This window comes from Petaurus breviceps, unplaced genomic scaffold (assembly GCF_028583685.1).
Source record: "Petaurus breviceps papuanus isolate PSGF00001 unplaced genomic scaffold, PetGlider_PUasm1.0 88413, whole genome shotgun sequence".
Taxonomy (NCBI): domain Eukaryota; kingdom Metazoa; phylum Chordata; class Mammalia; order Diprotodontia; family Petauridae; genus Petaurus; species Petaurus breviceps.
In genome coordinates this window covers 1-13,785 of record NW_027186920.1, presented here as the reverse complement: position 1 = coordinate 13,785, position 13,785 = coordinate 1, and the positions used below count along the sequence as shown (strand labels likewise).

Here is a 13,785-nt window from a genome sequence, read left to right as displayed (position 1 = left end):
TAATCTGATCTCACACTAAAATTTCCGTTCTCTCAACTAAAGTGTCTCTGATTTAATCCCAACAATTAATTCAGTCAATGGCATTAATACCCAATTATACTTTGAAATACACTGGAATCCCTATGACATATACACAGATATAACTTTTCTACAGCAACTTTATAATCCCAATCTCAGTCCATGGGATAATGATTCAATATTGCCATTTGTATTCTTATTTCCTTTTCTTCTCAAATATGATTGAGCTATTAATTATAAAATCTAGTTACAAATCTTTCTGTCTTCCTTAAAACTTCCTCACACCCTTCTCAACATACTTAAACCATCTGATACAAAGGTATCCATACCACTATTTAGAGACAGGAGGGGCTTGGAAATCCCCATTTGTCCCCAAACCTTCTTATCTTAACATCAATTTACTCTCATTAAGTTGCAATATACCACAAAGATTTACCAGGACTCATATACATAAGGGATTCCCTTTAACATCTTTCCCTTCACAATTTTCTGAGATTGTCCTGGTAAGGCCAATTGTTAGAGATCCTTTTTACTCTTTTGTACATAGACTTTGCTGCTTCTCAGTAAGTCAAGCTTATTGTTTAGGAGCTTCATACAAGTTCGCTTTCCCAGGTAATTTTACAACATTATACAGTAGTAGGGGGACTATTCTGAATGAGCAGAACTAGTCAGTATAAAGTTGTCACAGTTTTAGGTTTTAGCATTAAAACAGTAGCCCAATAACTTAGTTAACAGTCTTACAATTTCAAACAATCTTAACTGAAACTTCCTTTTAAACAAAGATAGACTTGGAAGCTTAAGATTTTCCCAAATTACAATACTCCAAAACTTTAAGAGAAACTGCTTTTCATACACCATAGATAGTACAGATGTTTACCAGTAATGATATCTCAAATTTGAACTTCGAAATAAAAACAAATGAATTACCAATCTGATGACCTTAACACTCCACATGAAGTTATACTAAACTAAAATCCTTTTTTTTTTGATGCCATACAACCAATCAACTTATAATCACTGCATACTTCCAGAATAGCCAAAAAGTTAAATGGACAATCAGCTATCACAGTAAATATTGGCAGTATTGTTACTACTTGTTTGTATCCCAAATATAAAAGCTTTAAACCATCAGATATTATAACATAAAGAATCCAATTCACATGAAAATAACATTATAACATAGGGTTAGCAGAACTGATAAAGTAACATAGCTAGTTTTACACAACTTTTTCTCCATCTTTTAGTTTCAACAAAACTCAGATTGAAAACTGATTTGTCACTCAATTTTTACAGTATAAGAGGACTTTACAATTTAGATTTTACAATTTAGAGATACCATAATAGAACAATGACATTATGACATTAATTGCATTTCCGATTCATCACATACCAAAATTATTGATAGAAAATTAGGCTTACCAAGTGCAGAGGCTTTTCTCCTCTCCCCACAGTTGCAGAGCTTGGTTGTGGTCCCCGGGATTTGAAAGGAAAGAGGGTCATCTGCATGCCCCAGGGGCCCTCAATATAGCTGCAATGCCTCCCCCCAATGTTTTTAGCTGTTCCAACTTTTACTCCAATAAATTTTGTGTCCACTCCTTAGAAACTTCTTTGAAAGTGATAGCTTTGACTTCCCTAGCAAGGGGAGAGGGAGTGGCGCCTACTCCCTTATCCCAGTTCTAGAGAACCCAAAAACCTCACCTTATGTGTCAAATCTTGAAAAATATTCCAATTTGCCTAAATGCCAAATAGTAAAATGAATTCTGACCTTTCTTCATCATCAAATTAGGAGTGACACTTTTCAAAAGATGACCAGAATGCATTCAGTTGCCTTTTAGTTGCATTCTGTTACACAAAACTTTTCTCTTTTAAGTGAGGCAGGAAATAGTTAAATGTTAATCTACCTGCCTCTTTGTTCTGAGGGAAAAGATTCCCTCCCCCTCCCATCACCCTCTCCTCACTCCACTTGGCCAGAGTGGAATGAAGAGGAGATTTTCAAACTTTTAAAGATCTTAAAACTTCTGTTCACACTTTTCAATAGCAACTAACTTATACCTATCTTAACTTCCTACCCATGTTCCTTTCTTTGCTACATGCTTAAACTTTCTTGCTTTTACTACTGTCTACTCATCCTTCTGTTGGACTTTGATTAAAGCCCCTTTAAAATCATATACATACTTTATTTCTTTCTAATTCCAACCTAACATTTCTCCTATACTCTTTCACTTGCACTTACCATCCTATAACCTAAACAAGACAATATTTTGCTCTCCTTCTCTCCCTTTCCAGCCTGCACTCAGCAGCAGGGGAAAGAAGGAGGGAAAGAGATACAGCATTTCAAAGGAATGTCCTGCAGTTGCAGCCAATGGTACAGAACTTTTCTAAATTAAATTTGGTCACAGACTCCCCATATCCAGAGGCCCATTTCTGGAAGTCTGTGAAGTTGTCCAAAAGGCATTTCAAAGGAGTACACGGGCCGGCTGTGGATGACCCTTGGCCCATAATGGACCTGATGACTGGATAGGACAAACAAAGACACAGAAGGGACAGAACACAGCAGAAACACAAGATATGACACGTTACAGTTCTGTGCACAGTACCAATCACTCAAAACATGTACCACTCATTCTAAACAAGCAACTAAGTGGGACTCGAACCCACAATTTAATTGCTCAAACCAGAGTAATTAAGTGGGACTTGAACCCACAATTTAATCACCCAACAGGTAATTAAGTGGGACTCGAACCCACAATTTAATTACCTAAACCAGAAAGAGTAATTAGGTGGGACTCGAACCCACAATCTAATCACCTAACCAGAGTAGTAATTAGGTGGGACTTGAACCCACAATCTAATTACTCAGGTGATTAAGTGAGACTCTAACTCACAATTTAATCACCCAAACCAGAAGCCTCGGGGGGCGTCCCCTCCCTTGGCCAGGGTACTGGGAACTTAATGGCAGCGTCCCACCTATTCCCGGACCAAACCAGGTCTCATGAGAACCAGAAACCAGAAACCAAGAAAAAAAGGTACTTTAAGGTCAGGCCTGACTTACCCCCGTGCAGATGCAGATGTTGAGAGCATCTCGCTGGGGCCTCCAAATGAAATGTGGTATGAAACATGGTACCAGGGGAAAAACAGAGACTACAAGACTGACAAAGAAGACAAACATTTATTCACGAGTTCGAACCCGGGTCCAACCATACACTTAAGATGGAGGACCTTCTTCTCGGGCGTTCTTTTATACAGTTCTTGGGGAGAGCGGGGAAACACAAAGGTCAGGGATTGGGTGACAGACAAGTATGAGCCTTAGAGATAGTGGCTTGGCGCCAATTCTATAGGGGCCAGGGGGGGATGGTCAGTACCGGAATCTTAAAAGTCACCAGGAAGTCAGGGTGAGGCGAGGAATGTGCTGACATTCCTTCTTGCAAAAAAACAAGTCTTACAAGTTTATTCCCTGGTATGGGTGGTCCTACCGGAATCAACATTTCTTCTGGCATTTCCTGGTTTGGGTTGCCCCTTCTCAATAAACCTAGGGGTTTTTGTGGATGGTGAGGCTAGCGTGTGTCAGGGAAGTGACACGGCAGACAAAAGTAGCAGCTGCTACCACAAGCTGGACTGCAGAACAGGCCGCTCAGCCCCTAAAACCAGGATGGAAGCGATCAGGAATCGAAAGCAACTCAGGGCCTGAACAAAGCAGGCAGCACAACAGCCAGTGAGGCAACGGGGGCCAGGCACTGCTGAGGCCAAAGCAGGGCCCCTGCCCTCAGTGAGCACACACTCAAATGGGACAATGACATGCAAACAACTGTGTACATGTGGAGAGATGTATTTTATATAAATAAATATACACATATATTACATACACATGTACATATGTAGTCTAAGCGGCAGATAATCTCAAGCTAGAAGAAGTCAGCAAAGCAGGGGCCTGGAGAAGGTTTCTTAGAGAAGTCAGGATTTGAACTGGGCCTTGAAGGGGCAAGGCAGAGGGGCACAGTCCAAGCACGGGACTGGGGGAGGGAGCCCTGTTGGGAGCAGCCGCAGGGAGGCCACTGGCTGGATCCCAGAGTCAAAAAATAAGGAGGAGTCTGGTGGTGAAGGATGATGAAGGGGAAAGTGCATTTGATGTCTGATCCTCAAGGTAACAGGGAGCCACAGATAGATTAAGGGGGAGGAGACAAAAGAAAATTAGTAGTTGGGGTACTTGTAAAGGTTGCTCCCTTTGCCCCTGGATCATTCCTGAATATAACTTTGCCTGAGTTATCAGTTTTCTTTTCTCCCATAATAGGCCGATTCTTTTCTCCCAGTCATTCTATTAGCATTGATCCAAGGATCCACAAGAGGGAGCTCAGTGGTACAGTGGATAGAAGATGGGGCTTGGAATAGGGAAGACCTGAATTCAAATTTATTTTCAGATACTTAGTAGCTGTATAATCCTGGGCAAGTCACTTAACCCCTGTTTTCCTCAGTTTCCTCAGCTGTCAAGTGGGGATCCTAACAGCACCTACTTCCCAGGACTATGGTGAGAGCCAAATGAGATAATATTTGTAAGCTTTGCCTAAGATCTCTTGGGGTTTGGGGGCTAGATTTCTTCTGTAAGGCCCATGCCTTAAACCCAGATCACTCTGGCTCTCACTGACTGGTCAGTAATGGGTCCGAGCCCAAGCCTTGTTTGGTCACTGCTTGAGTTCTGAGAGCTCAAAGTGAATGTAAATGGCAATTGCTTCTGTATTGGCCAGAATCCTTGAGGCTCTTCCCCTCCAAGACTTTGTTTTCTTAACTAGGTGAAAAAGCCATTCTTTGCCACATTTCTTTTTTTTTTTTTTTTTAAGCAATTGGGGTTAAGTAACTTGCTCAAGGTTACATGGCCAGTTATTTCTGGGTGTGTGTACTGTAATTGCCAAGGAAAGGCAACTTCCCAAGGTTCAGAATACCAGCATAGGGGCTCTCCATTTTATTCAGTGACCAACCAAGAACAGAGAAGATCAAAACATAACATCATTCCAAATACAGCATTTACTAAGTGTGATTAAATAATCTCCAAGGACTACCCCACCCCAGGATTTTCCAATCATTCAATCAATTACAAAGTTCCTGGTCTAAATACTTCTCCACCCCTAGGCTATACCTTCATTTAGTCCACCACAAAGCCCCTCTTCTCAAATGGAGATTAGTTTCCAAACATAAGTACCTTCATTTGTCAATCACAGAGCACAAAAAGGTCAAAAGTTCCCCACCCCTGGATCTCAATTGAATCTACCCCAGAGTTACATCAAGTTTAAACACAGCACTTAATACCCAAATGGAGGTCTTTTCTTCATCTTGACAAGAGGCAAGTTCTCAGCAATCTTAGTTCCTGGGGAGACAAGGCTCAGCAAGGCCACAAGATACATTGCCAGTCCCTTCATCAATTCATCCTCTGTCTGTAGAACAGTCCTAGAACCCCTGAACACATTAGCAAAGCCCTCTCCCAGGATTTCTGTAAACATACAACAAGAAAATCCTTCTTCAGGGCTTCTGAACCAACAGAAAGGCTCCCAGACCCCTGCAACAACAGCACTGTCCTTCACCAGTGGACAGTATTCATTCTGTCTGCAGGACAGTCTCCAGACCCCTGCAACAACAGCACTGTCCTTCACCAGTGGACAGTATTCACTCTCTGTCTGCAGGACAGTCTTAGGGCTTCTTAGCCAAAAGCCAGGTTCCAGGACTTCTTCAACAACAGGACTGTCTTTCACCAGTGGACAAATCTGGCAAAACAACATCAAAACAGACAGACAAAGTACCAGCAAAACAGCCATGTCTCCTCAGTCCTTGGCAGCTCAGGGGGCAGGTCTCAAAAGTCCAGGGCAATTCAAAGCGGCCACCAGCAATTCTCTTAGTCTCTCTCTCTCCACGAGGTGCTGCTTCCAAAAAGATCTTCCGCCTCTCTCTCGTGTCTCTCCAAATCTACATCACCAGCTCCTCCCAGTTCAGGACTTTCTTTTCACATCAACAAGCCCATCCCACAGGTGGGATTAACAAACTCTGGGTTTTAACACAATCAATTTGAAAACCAAGCCAATACAGGGGAATCTTTAATTGCCATTACTATCACACAAGCAGACAAAAAATACAGACAGAGAAAATAATCAGCAGACAGGGCTTCCAGCTGTCTGACCATTACATCCATAACTAGTCAGTTACCAGAGTGGGAAGCACCAACATCTGGGTTTTCCAAGCTGGGGGCTCAATGGCTGTCCAGAATCTTATCTGGCCAAATCACACAATTCTTCCCACAGTGAACCCCAAAGCAAAACCTCACATCAGGGTATATATATATACCCTATATATATCCTTCTCCTAGGTCAGAGAATGTCACAACCTTCTTGACCCACTGCCCAATCACAATAACAAGGTGTGGGCATTGCTGAAAAACAAGCCTCCTGCCAGAGGCTCCATGTGACCACATTCAGCTTATTAGGGGGCAGGGCATATTTTCAAATCAGGAAAGGTTCTCAGAGTCACTTAAGCCTATCAAAGGGCCAAGGAGCAGGGAAGATCTTCAGATTCCCATTCCCTTAACACTTGCTTTTATGGGTTAGGATCTTGTAGGCAAGTCATGGCGTGACCCCTGTGAAGTGTAGAGAAAGCACAGATGAGTCAGACTTTTTTTTTATTATCTTTTCTATGCAGCAGAGTCAAGGGTTCCTGGTGCTTGGGACACCATTCTTCTAAGATGAGCTGACACAGCTCAAGGCATGACTGCAGTTGAATGGTCAGTCACTATGGCCAGCAGCCTCCAGGTGGTCTGTAAAGATGGTGGCCACAGATCTTGGGTGAGGCCTTCAGAAATAATTTCCACAGTCTGAGCAGGTGATCTGGTCCTGCAAGCCCACAACAGTCTAAAGGAGGGCTGGGGCCCTAGAGGGAGAGAAGGCACAATGGCAGTTAGAATCAGCACAGTGGACAGCTTCCCTTTGACTTGAGCTTGTCTCTCTGGGGAAAAAGTCTAACATTTGGAGGCAGGGTTGGATTCTTGAGTCCCTATTATGCATAGCAGGAAAGGTAGGCTTGGGGAGGGGAAGGGCAAGGGTCTAGCCCACAGCCCCTCTGAGCTAGGAAGCATGAAAATCCACAAGGGAGGCCTGGCATGATCATGGGCTGCTGGAATCCAAGACTGAGATGTGGAATGGGCCTTAGAGATCTTTCTGGGGATGCCCTTCATGAATCCTGTGGGGAAATGGAAGTGTCATGCACAGAGGGGAATTTTCCAAGATAAGTCACATGGAGCCTAATTGAAATCCAAGTCTCCTGTGTCTAAATGTCATGCTGCAGGGAAGTGACTTGGGTTGTAAATGTGGGCAGCTGATGGAATGGAAATAGGAAGACCTGAGTTAGAATCTCGGCTCTGAGGATCCCACCCTGGATTTCTTCTTGTTTTGCCTCCATAAAAGGATGGCTCCCAGCCACCCCTTCATCCTCAAAGAGCAGCATGTACTGAGAGCCAAGTTTGGCCAGAGGAGGGCCCCATGGTCACGGTGTGAGGGACCATGGCCAGGTCAAATCTATTGGACTCTAAAACCAGAGCTGAAGACTGCCAGATGGCAGTACTCAAGGAAGTGCCAACATCGGAGGGGTGGTAGTAACCTCTCAAGTTCTGATCTGACTAACAGCTCCTAGAGCCCCCAGGCTATGTGCCTTTGCTTCATTTCTGGAACACAAATGGAATAGCTCCTTTGAAAAGGGCCATGAATTCTAGAGTTCGTGGGGCCTGGGCACTCAGTATTTTCTTGGCTAAATGAGGTTGGGGGTGGGGCAAAAACAGGTTCCTAATCCAGAGAAAAGTCCTAATCCTCAGTACATTCTACCCTCAATCACTCTACTTTACTGAGTGTGGTGTTGAGGTCCTCCAGTGTGCTTCCACCACAGCTTCAAGTAGGTCTGCCTCCAGGCCATGCATGCCTTCTCTGCAATTTATAGTCACTCAGCCCAGCCTCCTCTACACTTTCATTCCCCTGGAAGCATGGACTTGGGGAAATCACATCTTCCTAGAATCTCAGCCTTAGATTTCCTCTGGATCTTTGGTGAATACACATGAAATCCACACCTCACCCTCCAGTCACTGCAACTGAAACGTGGTACCAGGGGAAAAACAGAGACTACAAGACTGACAAAGAAGAGAAACATTTATTCACGAGTTCGAACCCGGGTCCAACCATACACTTAAGATGGAGGACCTTCTTCTCGGGCGTTCTTTTATTCTCTTGGGGAGAGCGGGGAAACACAAAGGTCAGGGATTGGGTGACAGACAAGTATGAGCCTTAGAGATAGTGGCTTGGCGCCAATTCTATAGGGGCCAGGGGGGATGGTCGAGATTCAGTACCGGAATCTTAAAAGTCACCAGGAAGTCAGGGTGAGGCAAGGAATGTGCTGACATTCCTTCTTGCAAAAAACACAAGTCTTACAAGTTTATTCCCTGGTATGGGTGGCCCTACCGGAATCAACATTTCTTCTTGCATTTCCTGGTTTGGGTTGCCCCTTCTCATTCCCCACTTCTTTTTTGTACGGAATCTAATCTTAGATTTCAAACCTCATGGTCATCTTCGGGGAGTTCATGATAGTGGGGCCTTAAGAGCATAAGGCGGAGATCATCCGTTCGTGACCTAATAAGGTTCAGGAGAGATCTAAAAAGCACACGGCCAAAGGTTACAGCCAAAAGGAGTAGCACTAGGGGACCAGCGAGGGCAGTTAACAGGGTGGTGAGCCAAGGGGACCATGAAAAAAGGGATTGATACCAATTGTTCTGGGCCTGGCGTGCCTCTTCCCTATCTGCCAAGTGCTTTCGAAGCTGGCTCACACCATCCTTTATGATGCCCGAGTGGTTAGCATAAAAACAACAAGCTTCCCCCAAAGCTAGGCAGAAACCTCCTTGCTTCATAAAGAGGAGATCAAGACCTCTATGATTCTGAAGCACCACTTCAGCCAGGGAGGAGAGAGACTCCTCCAGATGGGCCACAGATCTCTCCAAGGTGCTTAAATCGGTATCAATTTGCCTGTTGAGATAAGAAATTCTCATTACCTTTAACCAAAGCCATGGTCCCTACTGCAGTGGACCCGGCAATCCCAAGTCCTAAAAGAAGAGGTACAAGTATGGGGGCTCTTTTCTGTCTAGGCAAATTTGCATGCTCTCGCCCACCCTCACCGGAATAAAAGTAACGAGAGGGGGCCTCAATGTATAGACAAAGGTCAGAGCTGACCAAGGGGAACATGTGAATAGACAGTTTAGATAAGATTTGGGCCAGGTCCTCAAGGAGACAAAAGGCAAGAACAAAGGAGGGTGTGGGCCAGCCCTGGCCTTGATTACTTAATCAAGAGATTAAGTAAGAACAAAAGGGGTGGAAGGGTGTTGCCTAGGTGGAATGTGGGGTAGGGGGAAGGGGCAGAGTCGGAGGTTGGGAAAGGAATTTTACAGATAACAATTTTACAATACAAATTGCATTTACAATTTCACAAACTGGTTTCAGAAGTTGGTTTCACAAATTGACCTAGACCCCAGGTACCCCATCATTCCCCCCTTAAACAGATGACACCCGAAATCATTTGGGGGTATAGGACGATGATCTCAGCCTCCCGAGCTACTTCCCGCTGGGGAGGGGCGAAGAGCTTTCCCTGCCTCTCAGGGTATCATCGTTCAAGGGGTGGGGTCCATAGCCAAGGTCCGGAATTTGGCCGATGCCAGGTCCAAGGGGTGATGGGTAAGACTTCAGGCAACGGTTGGTACTCAGCCGACAATGTTCCCAGCAGAAGAGTCACCTGCCAGTGAAGGGTGCTGAGCCTAAAAGACACAAATCTAGCAAACGATTAAACAAACAAGGGCCAAAAAGGAGTAAGAGAAAATTGACCAGAAGTGGGGTGAGTATGGGCTAGTATAACCCATTACTCAGACTATTTCACTGTCCTTCATATTTTCTCATAGAATAGGCCTTTCAAAATCCCGCTAGAGATTTAAAATTTCTTCTAAAAGTATTTTCCCTTCTTTAAAACAGTTCAAGATTCATAAAACTTTTAGAATGATCTTAAGCAGTTTGCATAACTTTCTGTACATGTTCTAATCCTAGATAAAAATAATATTAGATTTTCCAGTAAGCTAACACGAAAGAGCTCACATCTTTTACTGACTCCCTGCTCCGATCATAGAAACCTGCTATAGAAGGAAAAAAACAGGGACCTGTGACATTCCAAATATGACAGGATAAAACATCCTTGATTCTGTTTAAACTCAGGTTAGTTACAGATATCCAACCATGCAGTATCCATTCCACCTCAATGCTAGACTCAGGAATAGGTGGGGAACATTCCTTTTCAAAGGAACCCCATAGGTAAACTGAGCCAGGAGGGATCCCATCCCAGACCGAGGCTAAGACTGTCCCTCTAGCCTTTACCAAATGCAGGCTTCCACCTGTCCACAGTACATTCTCTGAGTAGCTTGTGGCATTTTCTCAAATACTGATTTAATGCAGATAACTATACCCAAATTCAACTCAAAATAAAATTTAGTTATGGTCCCAAATGCCTTTTACCTTAAACAACAAGCCTCAACAATCACAGCTTAGAGCCAGTTATAATTATTTCTATTCTCTTGTAGCTGCAATAAGCAATAAAGATTTATCAGGTTCCACAACTGTATGGAATTCCAATCTTTCCTTCTGAAATCTAGAAGCCAATTGATAAAAATCCTTTTTAATACTTGCAACTTTTTAGCAAGTTAGGTTCATTTAAAACTACATGACTAAAACTGTTTCTTTCCCAATGACCTTGCTTAATTAACAGAGTTTCCAGGGGATTTGGCAGTTTTATTTCCCCACAAAAGGAACCTTAGGACCAATTCAAATTACCCATCCTGAACCCTTATTATTCATACAAAATTAAAATTGGAGTCCTGGTCAATTGTCATGATCACACATTAAAACTAGTTCCTTATATGTCTGCATTAGTCCATTATTAATCCCTTCACCAGGAGGATGGGATTTCACTAAAGGATTCACCTTATACTAACAGTTACAACAATTAAAATATTTACTAAGTAGTCCAGAAACTATTCTCCTTTTAACATTAGCCAACCATGAGAAAGCTGAGACAAGTGATACTAACTAAATAACAGAATAATATTCCCATAAAACCTTGACCTACTTGTCCTCACATTATTACAAAGAACTAAAGGACCCTGACTTATACAGGAATACCTATGCCAAATCCTAAGCCTAATAGCTTAGTAACTTAAGATGTTCCAGAATCCAGTATTTAATAGATTTGTTGCATCTTCAAAACTTTTGATTATTGAAACTTGCCACCAAGAATAGGGACAAAGCTGTAATGAGGAAACCATTTCCCCCAACTTCAGAATGTCAGTTCTGGGCAAAATGTGTACTAAGCTGCAATCTGCATTGAGCCCAGCTCAGAGTCTGCCAGGTGTCACTGGGAGGGTCGAGTCAGGAGAATCCTACCTCAGCTCATGCGGAACAGTCGTTCTCCCGACCTTCCATACCCATACTTCACAGGCCTTCCATATCTGTACCTCATAGGGTCTGGCATCATGGATCAGTAGCTCAGATGGCTTAGATAGCCTTTCTTAATGTCCATTCCTGGAGTTAGACTCAGAGGAATAGTCAGTTAACAATCCCATCAAATCTTAAATAACAAGCTCCAACAATCCGTTTAAGGTATGATTATAATCTCACATTGGTTAAGGAACATCTCTAAAGTGAGCCTCAAATAGCCTGCGTTCATTTCTATATTTATTCTTGTTCGTAAAGTCAAATCTCCCATCAGGTTTATAAATTATTGCCCTAATAGATTTGCATCTACTGCCCAAGATTCCTCATCTTTCTGTAACTATGCTTAATCTGATCTCACACTAAAATTTCCGTTCTCTCAACTAAAGTGTCTCTGATTTAATCCCAACAATTAATTCAGTCAATGGCATTAATACCCAATTATACTTTGAAATACACTGGAATCCCTATGACATATACACAGATATAACTTTTCTACAGCAACTTTATAATCCCAATCTCAGTCCATGGGATAATGATTCAATATTGCCATTTGTATTCTTATTTCCTTTTCTTCTCAAATATGATTGAGCTATTAATTATAAAATCTAGTTACAAATCTTTCTGTCTTCCTTAAAACTTCCTCACACCCTTCTCAACATACTTAAACCATCTGATACAAAGGTATCCATACCACTATTTAGAGACAGGAGGGGCTTGGAAATCCCCATTTGTCCCCAAACCTTCTTATCTTAACATCAATTTACTCTCATTAAGTTGCAATATACCACAAAGATTTACCAGGACTCATATACATAAGGGATTCCCTTTAACATCTTTCCCTTCACAATTTTCTGAGATTGTCCTGGTAAGGCCAATTGTTAGAGATCCTTTTTACTCTTTTGTACATAGACTTTGCTGCTTCTCAGTAAGTCAAGCTTATTGTTTAGGAGCTTCATACAAGTTCGCTTTCCCAGGTAATTTTACAACATTATACAGTAGTAGGGGGACTATTCTGAATGAGCAGAACTAGTCAGTATAAAGTTGTCACAGTTTTAGGTTTTAGCATTAAAACAGTAGCCCAATAACTTAGTTAACAGTCTTACAATTTCAAACAATCTTAACTGAAACTTCCTTTTAAACAAAGATAGACTTGGAAGCTTAAGATTTTCCCAAATTACAATACTCCAAAACTTTAAGAGAAACTGCTTTTCATACACCATAGATAGTACAGATGTTTACCAGTAATGATATCTCAAATTTGAACTTCGAAATAAAAACAAATGAATTACCAATCTGATGACCTTAACACTCCACATGAAGTTATACTAAACTAAAATCCTTTTTTTTTTGATGCCATACAACCAATCAACTTATAATCACTGCATACTTCCAGAATAGCCAAAAAGTTAAATGGACAATCAGCTATCACAGTAAATATTGGCAGTATTGTTACTACTTGTTTGTATCCCAAATATAAAAGCTTTAAACCATCAGATATTATAACATAAAGAATCCAATTCACATGAAAATAACATTATAACATAGGGTTAGCAGAACTGATAAAGTAACATAGCTAGTTTTACACAACTTTTTCTCCATCTTTTAGTTTCAACAAAACTCAGATTGAAAACTGATTTGTCACTCAATTTTTACAGTATAAGAGGACTTTACAATTTAGATTTTACAATTTAGAGATACCATAATAGAACAATGACATTATGACATTAATTGCATTTCCGATTCATCACATACCAAAATTATTGATAGAAAATTAGGCTTACCAAGTGCAGAGGCTTTTCTCCTCTCCCCACAGTTGCAGAGCTTGGTTGTGGTCCCCGGGATTTGAAAGGAAAGAGGGTCATCTGCATGCCCCAGGGGCCCTCAATATAGCTGCAATGCCTCCCCCCAATGTTTTTAGCTGTTCCAACTTTTACTCCAATAAATTTTGTGTCCACTCCTTAGAAACTTCTTTGAAAGTGATAGCTTTGACTTCCCTAGCAAGGGGAGAGGGAGTGGCGCCTACTCCCTTATCCCAGTTCTAGAGAACCCAAAAACCTCACCTTATGTGTCAAATCTTGAAAAATATTCCAATTTGCCTAAATGCCAAATAGTAAAATGAATTCTGACCTTTCTTCATCATCAAATTAGGAGTGACACTTTTCAAAAGATGACCAGAATGCATTCAGTTGCCTTTTAGTTGCATTCTGTTACACAAAACTTTTCTCTTTTA

At 41.9% G+C, this 13,785-nt stretch overlaps 1 long non-coding RNA gene across 1 annotated transcript; it reads right to left on the bottom strand.

Annotated features, from left to right (window-relative positions):
- Nucleotides 1–205: 205 nt before the first annotated feature.
- Nucleotides 206–13,770, bottom strand: LOC138176395 (uncharacterized). Its single transcript, XR_011172232.1, has 2 exons — nt 8,796–13,770; nt 206–6,921 (listed from the first exon to the last, which is right to left on the bottom strand). It is a non-coding gene; the product is annotated as an uncharacterized lncRNA (long non-coding RNA).
- Nucleotides 13,771–13,785: the final 15 nt, after the last annotated feature.